Consider the following 11,663-nt stretch of genomic DNA (forward strand, 5'->3'; position numbering starts at 1 on the left):
TAATACTTATGCTATCTTGAGAGAAGGCACTAGTGAAACCTATGGCCCCAGGGTCTATTTTACATCATATTAATCCTCCGTCAACTAGCTATTTCTTTTGCCGTTTATTTTGCTTTCTTTACTTTTACTCTTTACTATAAAATACCAAAAATATTATCTTATCATCTCTATCAGATCTCACTCTCATAAGTGACCGTGAAGGGATTGACAACCCATTTATCGCGTTGGTTGCGAGGTTCTTATTTGTTTGTGTAGGTGCGTGGGACTCGAGCGTGGTCTCCTACTGGATTGATACCTTGGTTCTCAAAAACTGAGGGAAATACTTACACTACTTTACTGCATCACCCTTTCCTCTTCAAGGGAAAACCAACGCAGTGCTCAAGAGGTAGCAAGAAGGATTTCTGGCGCCGTTGCCGGGGAGTCTACGCACAAGTCAAGACATACCAAGTACCCATCACGAACTCTTATCCCTCACATTACATTATTTGCCATTTGCCTCTCTTTTTCCTCTCCCCCACTTCACCCTTGCCGTTTTATTCGCCCTCTCTTTCCCTTCGCCTCTTTGTCACTTGCTCCGTTGTCTCCCGAGTTTGAAGTTCTTCACTTCAGGCAAAGACAAGGAGAAAACTTAAAAGATTCTTGGTTTAGAATGATGGAATCTTATCGTAATTGTACCCTAGAGGTGAACTTTAGAATTTTTCTTCACAATTTTTTTGTTGGACTGAATATGTCTCATAGACAACTCTTGGATTGCGTTGCCAAAGGCAATTTTATTGAAATTGATCCCAGTATTGCACATGAAACTATAGAAGGTATAGTGGGAACACTACCTCAACAAAAGGGGCTTCATCATATCCAAGAAGAAACTCATGTTTTTGAGAAAATTTGTGAAGTAACAAAGATTTTACAAAAATCTCTTGAACCTCTTAAGAGTGTTAGCGGAAATCTCCACCGCATGAATATGTTGATTACTCTTTGCAATACGTGGTTGGATTCTTTAGATCTCAAAATTTCCGAATATGAAGGGAAACGTAAAGAACCTCCCGGATTCGAGCATAACTCTGCTAAAAAATTAAATACCCAAGATGATAATACCTAGATCTATCCTTGCTTTTATGCCTAGCTAAGGGCGTCAAACAATAGCGCTTGTTGATAGGCAACCCAATTTTATTTTAGTTTTATTTGCTTTTTGGTTCTGTTTAGGAATAAATAATCTAACTAGCCTCTGTTTAGATTTGTTTTTGTGTTTTAATTAGTGTTTGTGCCAAGTTGAATCTATAGGATCTTCTTGGATGATAGTTATTTGATCTTGCTGAAAATTCCAGAAACTTTCTGTTCACTAAAACAATTGTTTAAAATCACCAGAACGTGATAAAATACTGATTCCAATTGCAGTATATCAATAAACAAATTATCTAGGCCGTCCTATTTTGGTAGATTTTTCTGAGTTCCAGAAGTTTGCGTTAGTTACAGATTACTACAGACTGTTCTGTTTTTGACAGATTCTGTTTTTCATGTGTTGTTTGCTTATTTTGATGAATCTATGGCTAGTAAAAGAGTTTATAAACCATAGAGAAGTTGGAATACAGTAGGTTTAACACCAATATAAATAAAGAATGAGTTCAATACAGTACCTTGAAGTGGTGTTTTGTTTTCTTTCGCTAACGGAGCTCACGAGATTTTCTGTTAAGTTTTGTGTTGTGAAGTTTTCAAGTTTTGGGTAAGGATTTGATGGATTATGGAACAAGGAATGGCAAGAGACTAAGCTTGGGGATGCCCAAGGCACCCCAAGGTAAATGTAAGGACACCAAAAAGCCAAAGCTTGGGGATGCCCCGGAAGGCATCCCCACTTTCGTCTTCGTCCATCGGTAACTTTACTTGGAGCTATATTTTTATTCACCACATGATATGTGTTTTTCTTGGAGCGTCTTGTATGATTTGAGTCTTTGCTTTTTAGTTTAACACAATCATCATTGCTGTACACACCTTTTTGAGAGAGACACATATGATTCGGAATTTATTAGAATACTCTATGTGCTTCACTTATATCTTTTGAGCTATATAGTTTTTGCTCTAATGCTTCACTTATATCTTTTAGAGCACGGCGGTGGTTTTGTTTTATAGAAACTATTGTTCTCTCATGCTTCACTTATATCATTTTGAGAGTCCTACAAAACAGCATGGTAATTTGCTTGAATTGAGAAATTAGTCCTAATATGATAGGAATCCAAGATTAGTAAAAACTTCCTTATAAGTGCGTTGAATACTAAGAGAAGTTTGATGCTTGATGATTGTTTTGAGATACGGAGGGAGTTATATTAAAGTTGTTCTAGTTGAGTAATTGTGAATTTGAGAAATACTTGTGTTGAAGTTGGCAAGTCCCGTAGCATGCACGTATGGTAAACATTGTGTAACAAATTTGAAACATGAGGTGTTCTTTGAATGTCCTCCTTATGAGTGGCGGTCGGGGACGAGCGATGGTCTTTTCCTACCAATCTACCCCCCTAGGAGCATGAGCGTAGTGCATGGTTTTTGATGACTTGTAGATTTTTGCAATAAGTATGTGAGTTCTTTATGACTAATGTTGAGTCCATGGATTATACGCACTCTCACCCTTCCATCATTGCTAGCCTCTTCGGTACCGTGCATTGCCCTTTCTCACCTTGATAGTTGGTGCAAACTTCGCCGGTACATCCAAACCCCGTGATACGATACGCTCTATCACACATAAACCTCCTTATATCTTCCTCAAAACAGCCACCATACCTACCTATTATGGCATTTCCATAGCCATTCCGAGATATATTCACATGCAACTCTCCACCGTTCCGTTTATTATGACATGTTTCATCATTGTCATATTGCCTTGCATGATCATGTAGTTGACATCGTATTTGTGGCAAAGCCACCATGCATATTATTCATACATGTCACTCTTGATTCATTGCCCATCCCGGTACACCGTCGGAGGCATTCATACAGAGTCATACTTTGTTCTAATATCAAGTTGTAATCATTGAGATATAAATAAATAGAAGTGTGATGATCATCATTCGTAGAGCATTCTCCCAAATAAAAAAAAGAGAAAGGCCAAATAAAAAAAGGGAAAGGCCCAAAAAAAATTAAAGAAGGGGCAATGCTACTATCCTTTTTTTCACACTTGTGCTTCAAAGTAGCACCATGATTTTTATGATAGAGAGTCTCTTGTTTTGTCACTTTCATATACTAGTGGGAATTTTTCATTTAACTTGGCTTGTATATTCCAACAATGGGCTTCCTCAAATTCCCTAGGTCTTTGTGAGCAAGCAAGTTGGATGCACACCCACTTAGTTTCTTTGTTGAGCTTTCATACATTCATAGCTCTAGTGCATCCGTTGCATGGCAATCCCTACTCCTTGCATTGACATCAATCGATGGGCATCTCCCTAGCTCGTTGATTAGCCGCGTCAATGTGAGACTTTCTCCTTTTTTGTGTTCTCCACATAACCCCCATCATCATATTCTATTCCACCCATAGTGCTATATCCACGGCTCACGCTCATATATTGCGTGAAAGTTGAAAAAAGTTTGATATTACTAAAGTATGAAACAATTGCTTGGCTTGTCATCGGGGTTGTGCATGATGACAGCATTCTTGTGTGACGAAAATGGAGCATGAACAAACTATATGATTTTGTAGGGATGAACTTTCTTTGGCCATGTTATTTTGAGAAGACATAATTGCTTAGTTAGTATGCTTGAAGTATTATTACCTTTATGTCAATATTAAACTTTTATCTTGAATCTTTCGGATCTAAATATTCATACCACAAATAAGAGAATTACATTGAAAATTATGCTAAGTAGCATTCCACATCAAAAATTCTGTTTTTATCATTTACCTACTCGAGGACGAGCAGGAATTAAGCTTGGGGATGCTTGATACGTCTCCAACGTATCTATAATTTTTTATTGTTCCATGCTATATTATATTCTGTTTTGGATGTTTAATGGGCTTTATTATACACTTTTATATTTTTTTTGACTAACCTATTAACCGGAGGCCCAGCCCAAATTGTTATTTTTTTGCCTATTTCAGTGTTCCGAAGGAAAGGAATATCAAATGGAGTACAAATAGAATAAAACCTTCGGGAACGTGATTTTCGGAACAAACGTGATCCAGAGGACTTGGAGTGGACGTAAAGAAATCAACGAGGAGGCCATGAGGCAGGGGGCGCGCATACCCCCCTGGGCGCGCCCTCCACCCTCGTGGGCCCCTCGTAGCTCCACAAACCTACTTCTTCCTCCTATATATACCTACGTACCCCCAAACCATCAGCAGAGGAGCCAAAACCCTATTTCCACCGCCGCAACCTTCTGTACCCATGAGATCCCATCTTGGGGCCTTTTCTGGCGCTCCGCCGGAGGGGGCATTGATCATAGAGGGCTACTACATCAACACCATAGTCTCTCCGATGATGTGTGATGTAACTCTTCTTTTTGCGGTGTGTTTGTCGAGATCCGATGAACTGTGGGTTTATGATCAAGATTATCTATGAACAATATTTGATTCTCCTCTGAATTCTTTTATGTATGATTGGTTATCTTTGCAAGTCTCTTCGAATTATCAGTTTGGTTTGGCCGACTAGATTGATCTTTCTAGCAATGGGAGAAGTGCTTAGCTTTGGGTTCAATCTTGCGGTGCTCGATCCCAGTGACAGTAGGGGAAACGACACGTATTGTATTGTTGCCATCGAGGATAAAAAGATGGGGTTTATATCATATTACATGAGTTTATCCCTCTACATCATGTCATCTTGCTTAAAGCGTTACTCTGTTCTTATGAACTTAATAGTCTAGATGCATGCTGGATTGCGGTCGATGTGTGGAGTAATAGTAGTAGATGCAGGTAGGAGTCGGTCTACTTGTCACGGACGTGATGCCTATATACATGATCATACCTAGATACATGATCAATTGCTCGACAGTAATTTTTTTACCCACCGTAATACTTATGCTATCTTGAGAGAAGCCACTAGTGAAACCTATGGCCCCAGGGTCTATTTTACATCATATTAATCCTCCGTCAACTAGCTATTTCTTTTGTCCTTTATTTTGCTTTCTTTACTTTTACTCCTTACTATAAAAATACCAAAAATATTATCTTATCATCTCTATCAGATCTCACTCTCGTAAGTGACCGTGATGGGATTGACAACCCCTTTATCGTGTTGGTTGCGAGGTTCTTATTTGTTTGTGTAGGTGCGTGGGACTCGAGCGTGGTCTCCTACTGGATTGATACCTTGGTTCTCAAAAACTGAGGGAAATACTTATGATACTTTACTGCATCACCCTTTCCTCTTCAAGGGAAAACCAACGCAGTGCTCAAGAGGTAGCATGCATCTCCAGGAATCAGGGGAAGGAGTTGCTATCCGACATACATGGTGGGGATTCCGGGCACCACTCGTCATCGCGGACCCTCGTTGGCAAGGTATTCTGCAGCGGATTCTACTGGACCACGCCACTCAACGACGCAACCAAGCTGCTGAAGTTCTGTGAAGCCTGCCAGTTCCACGCCAAGCAGATCCATCAGCCGGCTCAGGGCCTCCAGACCATCCCACTCACATGGCCGTTCGCGGTCTGGGGGCTGGATATCTTGGGCCCATTCCCTCGAGCGCCTGGGGGCTACCGCTACCTCTACGTCGCCATTGACAAGTTCACCAAGTGGGCGGAGGTGGAAGCCGTCCGCACCATCCCAGCGGGCTCCGCGGTGAAGTTCATCAAGGGTCTCGTGAGCCATTTCAGGGTCCCCAACCACATCATAACTGATAACGGCTCGTAGTTCACTAGTAATCTCTTCAAGATGTATTGTGCTAACCTTGGAACGCAGATCTGCTACGGTTCGGCGGCTCACCCCAGGAGGAATGGTCAAGCCGAATGTGCCAACGCAGAGGTCCTGAGGGGCCTCAAGACCAGGACCTTCAAGAAGAAGCTCGAGGCCTATGGAAGGGGCTGGTACGATGAGCTCCAGTGCGTGCTGTGGTCCATCCGCACCACCGCCACCAAGCCAACGGACGAGACCCTGTTCTTCCTCATCTACAGAGCAGAAGCGGTCCTCCCTCACGAGGTCAAGCATCGCTCCGCACGGGTCTTTGCATTTGATGAAGTGCAACAGGACGCCACGCGGGGGATGGACCTCGCACTGGGGGAGGAACGCCACCGCGAAGCCGCACTGCGGGCGGCAAGGTATCAGCAGCGCTGCAGCGATATCAGTGCCGCAACATCCGCTCCAGGATGCTCGAGGCGGTTGACCTCGTCCTGAGGCGGGTCCTCTCAACGGAAGGGCTGCATAAGCTCTCACCCATGTGGGAGGGCCCGTTCAATGTCGTCCATGTCTCCAGGCCTGGCGCCGCGCGCCTGGACAGGACGGGGTACCCATCCAGAACGCCTGGAACATCGAGCACCTCCGGAAGTTCTACCCATGAAGAAAGGCCCAGTGCCTGTGAAGAAGGCCCAGTGCCTGTTAAGATCGCCGCCTGCGACACTCTCACGTAATAACGAGTGGGTCTGTACACGCCCCGGAGTATCAGGAGTGCCGCCCTTGGGCCTCGGGGGCTCCCTCCCACGTCTTAGTGGCAGCACTTAGCTCCGCACTGGTGAGAAAACTTGAATACTAGACTAGGTGCCGGACACGGCTTTTCATTTGCTTTCCGTAGTTGGCTCGTCTCCTTTTAATTGGAATTTGCTTCTGGTGTTCCTTCCTGATTTGGTTATGTCGCCTTTCGCCGCTATTTTCGACCCTGGTTTAACTTGTTCTCTGTCTCGCATTCCTTGCGAGGGGGCTAGCCAGGTGCCCTCGCGAGCGTTTTTCCTTTTATCTGCCTTCCGTCTATTTTTTCGCAAGGCACCATTATTCGAGCCCACAAGCTGGTGCATCTCTCCTAATCCATTCCTCGCGAGGGGCATTCCCCTTCTCCGCGGCAGAGAACCTCTTGGATCGCGCCATTGGTGTCGGTGGTGGAGCAGAGGAGGAGAAGCAAGCGAAATGGGAAGAGATGGGCGACGGGGGTTCTGCCCCCTCCCCATTTATAGCAAGAGAAGGCCAACCAGCGCCCCCCATGCTCACAGGTAATGATGGTTTTCCCTTGCATGTCGCAGGGACTCGTCAAGTCAGGCAGTTGCCGAGGCAGCGTGGGGAAGCGGAGACGCCCACATCCAATCAACCACCACGCGTCGACCAAGGCCGCAGGCTATTGGGGCCGCGGGGCTCCACACTTGACATTTGGCTTCGCCTCGAAGCCAAGCCCGAGCGCGCCTTGGGCCCGAGGGCTATTGTCAGCGTTCTGGGAACTGGGGTCCCAGACTTGCCTGCCTGCGGCCCACGGCGTGGCTCTGCAAGTGGGCCTGTACAGCCCATCTTCACCAACAAGCATTCAAGACCCTCGCGAGGGGCCAAGCCTCACGAGGTGGACGACACAAGACCTCCTCAGGAGCGGCCTCACCAGGTTGGCTCGCGAGGGACGGAGGGATCAAGGCAAGGCAAACCTCGCGAGGTTCTCGTGACGTGAGCCATGACGACCGAGACCAGGCAGGCGCCAGGCGGGTGCCAGCGCGCACAATGTCCTTGTTTCCTCTTTAACGCTAAGGGGGCAAGCGCGGGCGCGGAGTACTGATGCGTCAAGCAAAGGTTTCCATATCAGTGCAACGAGACCAAGACTAGCAGGACGGCAAGATGGAGGTCACCGTGGATCCCAAGGCGGCGTCACCACCAGAGCCTTTGGCAGGCAAAGACTACTTTTGTCAGGATAGCTTGTACTAGTTGTCTCCCTTCGAACTGGCCGTTATGGAATCCCTTCCCGCTCAATATTTGGGAAGAGGACCAGGGCCTCTATAAATAGGACTAGCCACCACCATAGAGGGGGTCCTCACCCGCACATCGAGCATAAGAACACCTCATCCTCGGGAGGCCGTTCTTCCCCTTGTAACTGTTCATCTTCAGCCTAAGAGGCCATCCACCACCACCACACTGGAGTAGGGTATCACACTGCAACGGTGGCCCAATCCAGTATAAATCTTGTGTTCTTTGCGTTGCGAGTTCGTCGAATTAGCCCTTGAGTTCTTAGCAAAGCTAGGGCGTGGATCGGTAGGGGGAGAACTTCACGCGCACCCCAGAGTTCGAACCTTAAGGGTTTTGCCGGAACCCGAGATCCGACACATGCAAGTATCCATGAGTTGTACTCCCTCCGTTTCCAAATATAAGTCTTTTTAGAGATTGCAACAAGTGACTACATACGAAGCAAAATGAGTGAATCTACACTCTGAAATATGTCTACATACATCCGTATGTTGTAGTCCATTTGAAATGTCTAAAAAGACTTATATTTAGGAACGGAAGGAGTAACTAATTCATCGGTAAACACAAATTATTGAAATATATTGAGTGTAGTGCTTTGATGTGTCGCGTCAACTCGTACAAGACTGAGAAGTTTGATTACTACAACGCCCTCTCGCCTTAACTGCACCTGCCTTTGGCTGCATGACAGGTGGACCACCGACCTGTTGGACCCACCTGTCATAGACGCAAAGGCAGGAGCAGTAAGTCAATGAAGTTGCGTCCCTCCCTCGCCCATGAGTGTGGTGGCTGGCAGGACTAGGAGAAGCTTTCGTTCGCTACATGCTCTCCCTCCCGCATGCAGTGGACATGCAGCAGTTCAATCGGTGTCAGATGGCCAAAAGCATACTGTAGTACTCCTCCACTGCAGTAGTACTGCATCATTGTTTGACTTCCCAAAGAGGCGAAGAGCCAAGCACAGCCCGGACGCTCGTGTGGTAGTTTCATCTGTAGAGTAGTCTAGGATAGCATGTACCGTGCGTGTAAGCTTAAAATCGTTGGGGTCGGCTCCATGCTTTTTTTATTAAAATAATCTTGTGGCCCTACCTGTCATCCTGGTGATTCTAGTTTGCACGCGCATCTGGTCAAGACAGGAATATATATTTTAATTTGTGGTGGGGTAAATGTTAGAGGTTGCAGCAAATGGAGTATTGTACATTGCGGGTCTTTCACCCAAGTTTAGAGGCAACCATGTGGGGCCAGTGCTATGATGTGTCCCGTCAACTCGTACAATGAGGAGAAGCTTGATTTTACTACTACACACCTTCTCCCTCGCCCATGCGCACGGTGGCTATCCCTCCCGCACGCGGTGGACGGACATGCACCAGTGGATTCGATACTACTATAGAAGTAGTAGTAACATCATTGTTCGTCTTCTCGAAGAGGCGAAGAGCCAAGCGCAACCCAAACATGGCAGTTGCGAACGCTCGCGTGGCAGTCTTTGTGTAGGGGTGGGGCGTGGTGCGGAGCCTTGGAGCACGCATATAGCCAGGCTCTTGCATGAGACAAAATTGCTATTTGAGCCCACTATTGTAGTACTAGTACTTGCTAGTATAGCCCTGTAAGCTGGAAAGGAGTATTTTCCTTTCTAGAGATTTCACCGCCTGCCGTACTAGCTCAAATCTCAAATCTCATCAACCAAGGCATTTTGTGATTGGAGGAATGTATCTCGTACTTTACAAAACTACCCTAATTAAACTCATGCATTAATTACGTAGTTCTCTCATTTTCCTATCCGCCTTGGTCGCGGTTGACAATATTGAGCACTCCTATATGACTAGCCGCTCTATGTACATGCGGGACATCAAAGCATCCGGGCCCGCTTGCCATCCACCAAATCACAGCGAGGTGTTACAGTCGAGACCCACCGGTCACCCCGGTGTGGCCGTCATGACCCGTCATATCAGAAAACCCACCTTTACCAGCTGTTGTAAAGTGGCCTCGAAGTGGCCTCGAAGTTGGACTGGATGAAGCAACCATCATTTCACGGGAACGCTCGTTGAAGCCCTTTCTACCCTTTCTTGAAGTAAACCTCACTCCAGGCTACTCACTTCTGCCATTTTTCTTCTGTACCGACGAAGGAAAGGTGGGCAAATCAGTGATGCTGCTATATTTTCATTCCAAGAATCTTCTTTTTGCGAAGCACCGACCGATTCTCACAGCCTATTCTTTTCCCGTTTTCATTGCGATTATGGTTTCCTTTCGATTGCTTTTTGTTTGTCAGTGCATTCATGGATCCTGGAGCACTAGGCAAAAAGTTGCCGGCGGACAACCCACTGGAGACAGCGATCTCCAGGAAGCGAGCACCGACCAACGAGTTGACCATGTTGGCGGGCCAACCCATGGAGACGAAGAACTCCAAGAAACAAGCACTGGCCAAAGAGTTGACGACGTTGGCGGACGAACTCCTCAAAGAAAGTTGGAAGAACAGCAAGGGCCCCATCGTGCCTACCCCAGAAACTCTAATGGCCACCTATGCGAGGCTCAAGGCCGAGTTTGAGGAGATAGTCGCCATTGAGAAGCAGTATTCACCTGGCAAGGTGATGGCCCCCATCGCGGACGAGGAGATGACCCCCGGAGGGATGGGATTCGCCGGTGAGCTGCACAAGGTAAATAATAATGGCTTACCATAGTTGTGGTTTTTGATTATTTCCAATGTGCTTGCTAATATGTTAGGGTTGTGAAGGTGCCGATGGACGTCCTTGATGATTCCGATGTCGCGGCCCGTCCTGTGGACAACGCCCCAGAGATCGTTTTCGATGCCGCGGTCCGTCTTGTTGACATCGCCCTGGAGAACGATTCCGATGCCGCTGTCCATCCTGTGGACATCGCCCTAGAGATCGATTCCCATGCCGCTGTCCGTGCTGTGGTCATTGCCCGAGAGATTGATGACAAGAAATAGTTGGCCGCGCTAATCTTTCAGGGTAGTTTGCATTGCCCTGTGTTTAATTACCAGAACGATGCGTGTTATCAAACCATCTTAGGGCTAGTGCACTGTCTTGTGTGGGCGGTACTTGCTACTTTTGTTTGATAGTGAATCATGCGAACCCTCTCCGAGTTATGGAAACAGATGTATCCTCACCAGCTTTTGATGTAATATATCGCATGCTTAGATGTAAGTTCGAACTGTTTATCATATCAGCAGGGCTTATTTGATGATTCTTGGTGTTAGTAGGCTAGCTACTGTGCCAGCTATAGTACTTGCAAAACACTCACCGAAGAGAAACGTTGGGGCTGATGAGCTCATGGTACGCTTATACTTATCCGTCGTCGATCGGCCAATAGCCCAAGCTCCTAAAATTGTAGGCTTAGCGATCGATCAGACAATAGTCGACACGGATACATTCAGGCCTCATTTGGTTCATAGGGTAGGAAAATCGTAGCAAAAGTACAGAGACGTACAACACAAAATCATAGCAGTACAGAGACGTACTCCCTCCGTTCCAAAATAGATGACTCAACTTTGTACTACTAACTTTGAAACGGAGGGAGTACAAATCCTAGGCGGGCTAGTTTGGCCTAGTGGGTTTCAGTGATATGACGTGGTACAGTGCCGTCCAGTCTTCGCGTGTGGTAGCAGTATTGCGGGTACAGTAAGTTTTCTTGAAGAAGCGGAATTCAACGAAGTCATGATGGTTCCTTCGTCCGACCAACTTACAGTGGGAAAGGTTGGGCCTACGCTACGACCGGGGTGGACCAGGATAATTTTGTGCATGGCAGGTGGACCAGGATGGTCGACGTCCCACATGTCGGCGAATGGAAAGTATTCTTTTCCGATATAGAGGACGAGCAA

This window comes from Triticum aestivum, chromosome 4D (assembly GCF_018294505.1).
Source record: "Triticum aestivum cultivar Chinese Spring chromosome 4D, IWGSC CS RefSeq v2.1, whole genome shotgun sequence".
Classification (NCBI taxonomy): Eukaryota; Viridiplantae; Streptophyta; class Magnoliopsida; order Poales; family Poaceae; genus Triticum; species Triticum aestivum.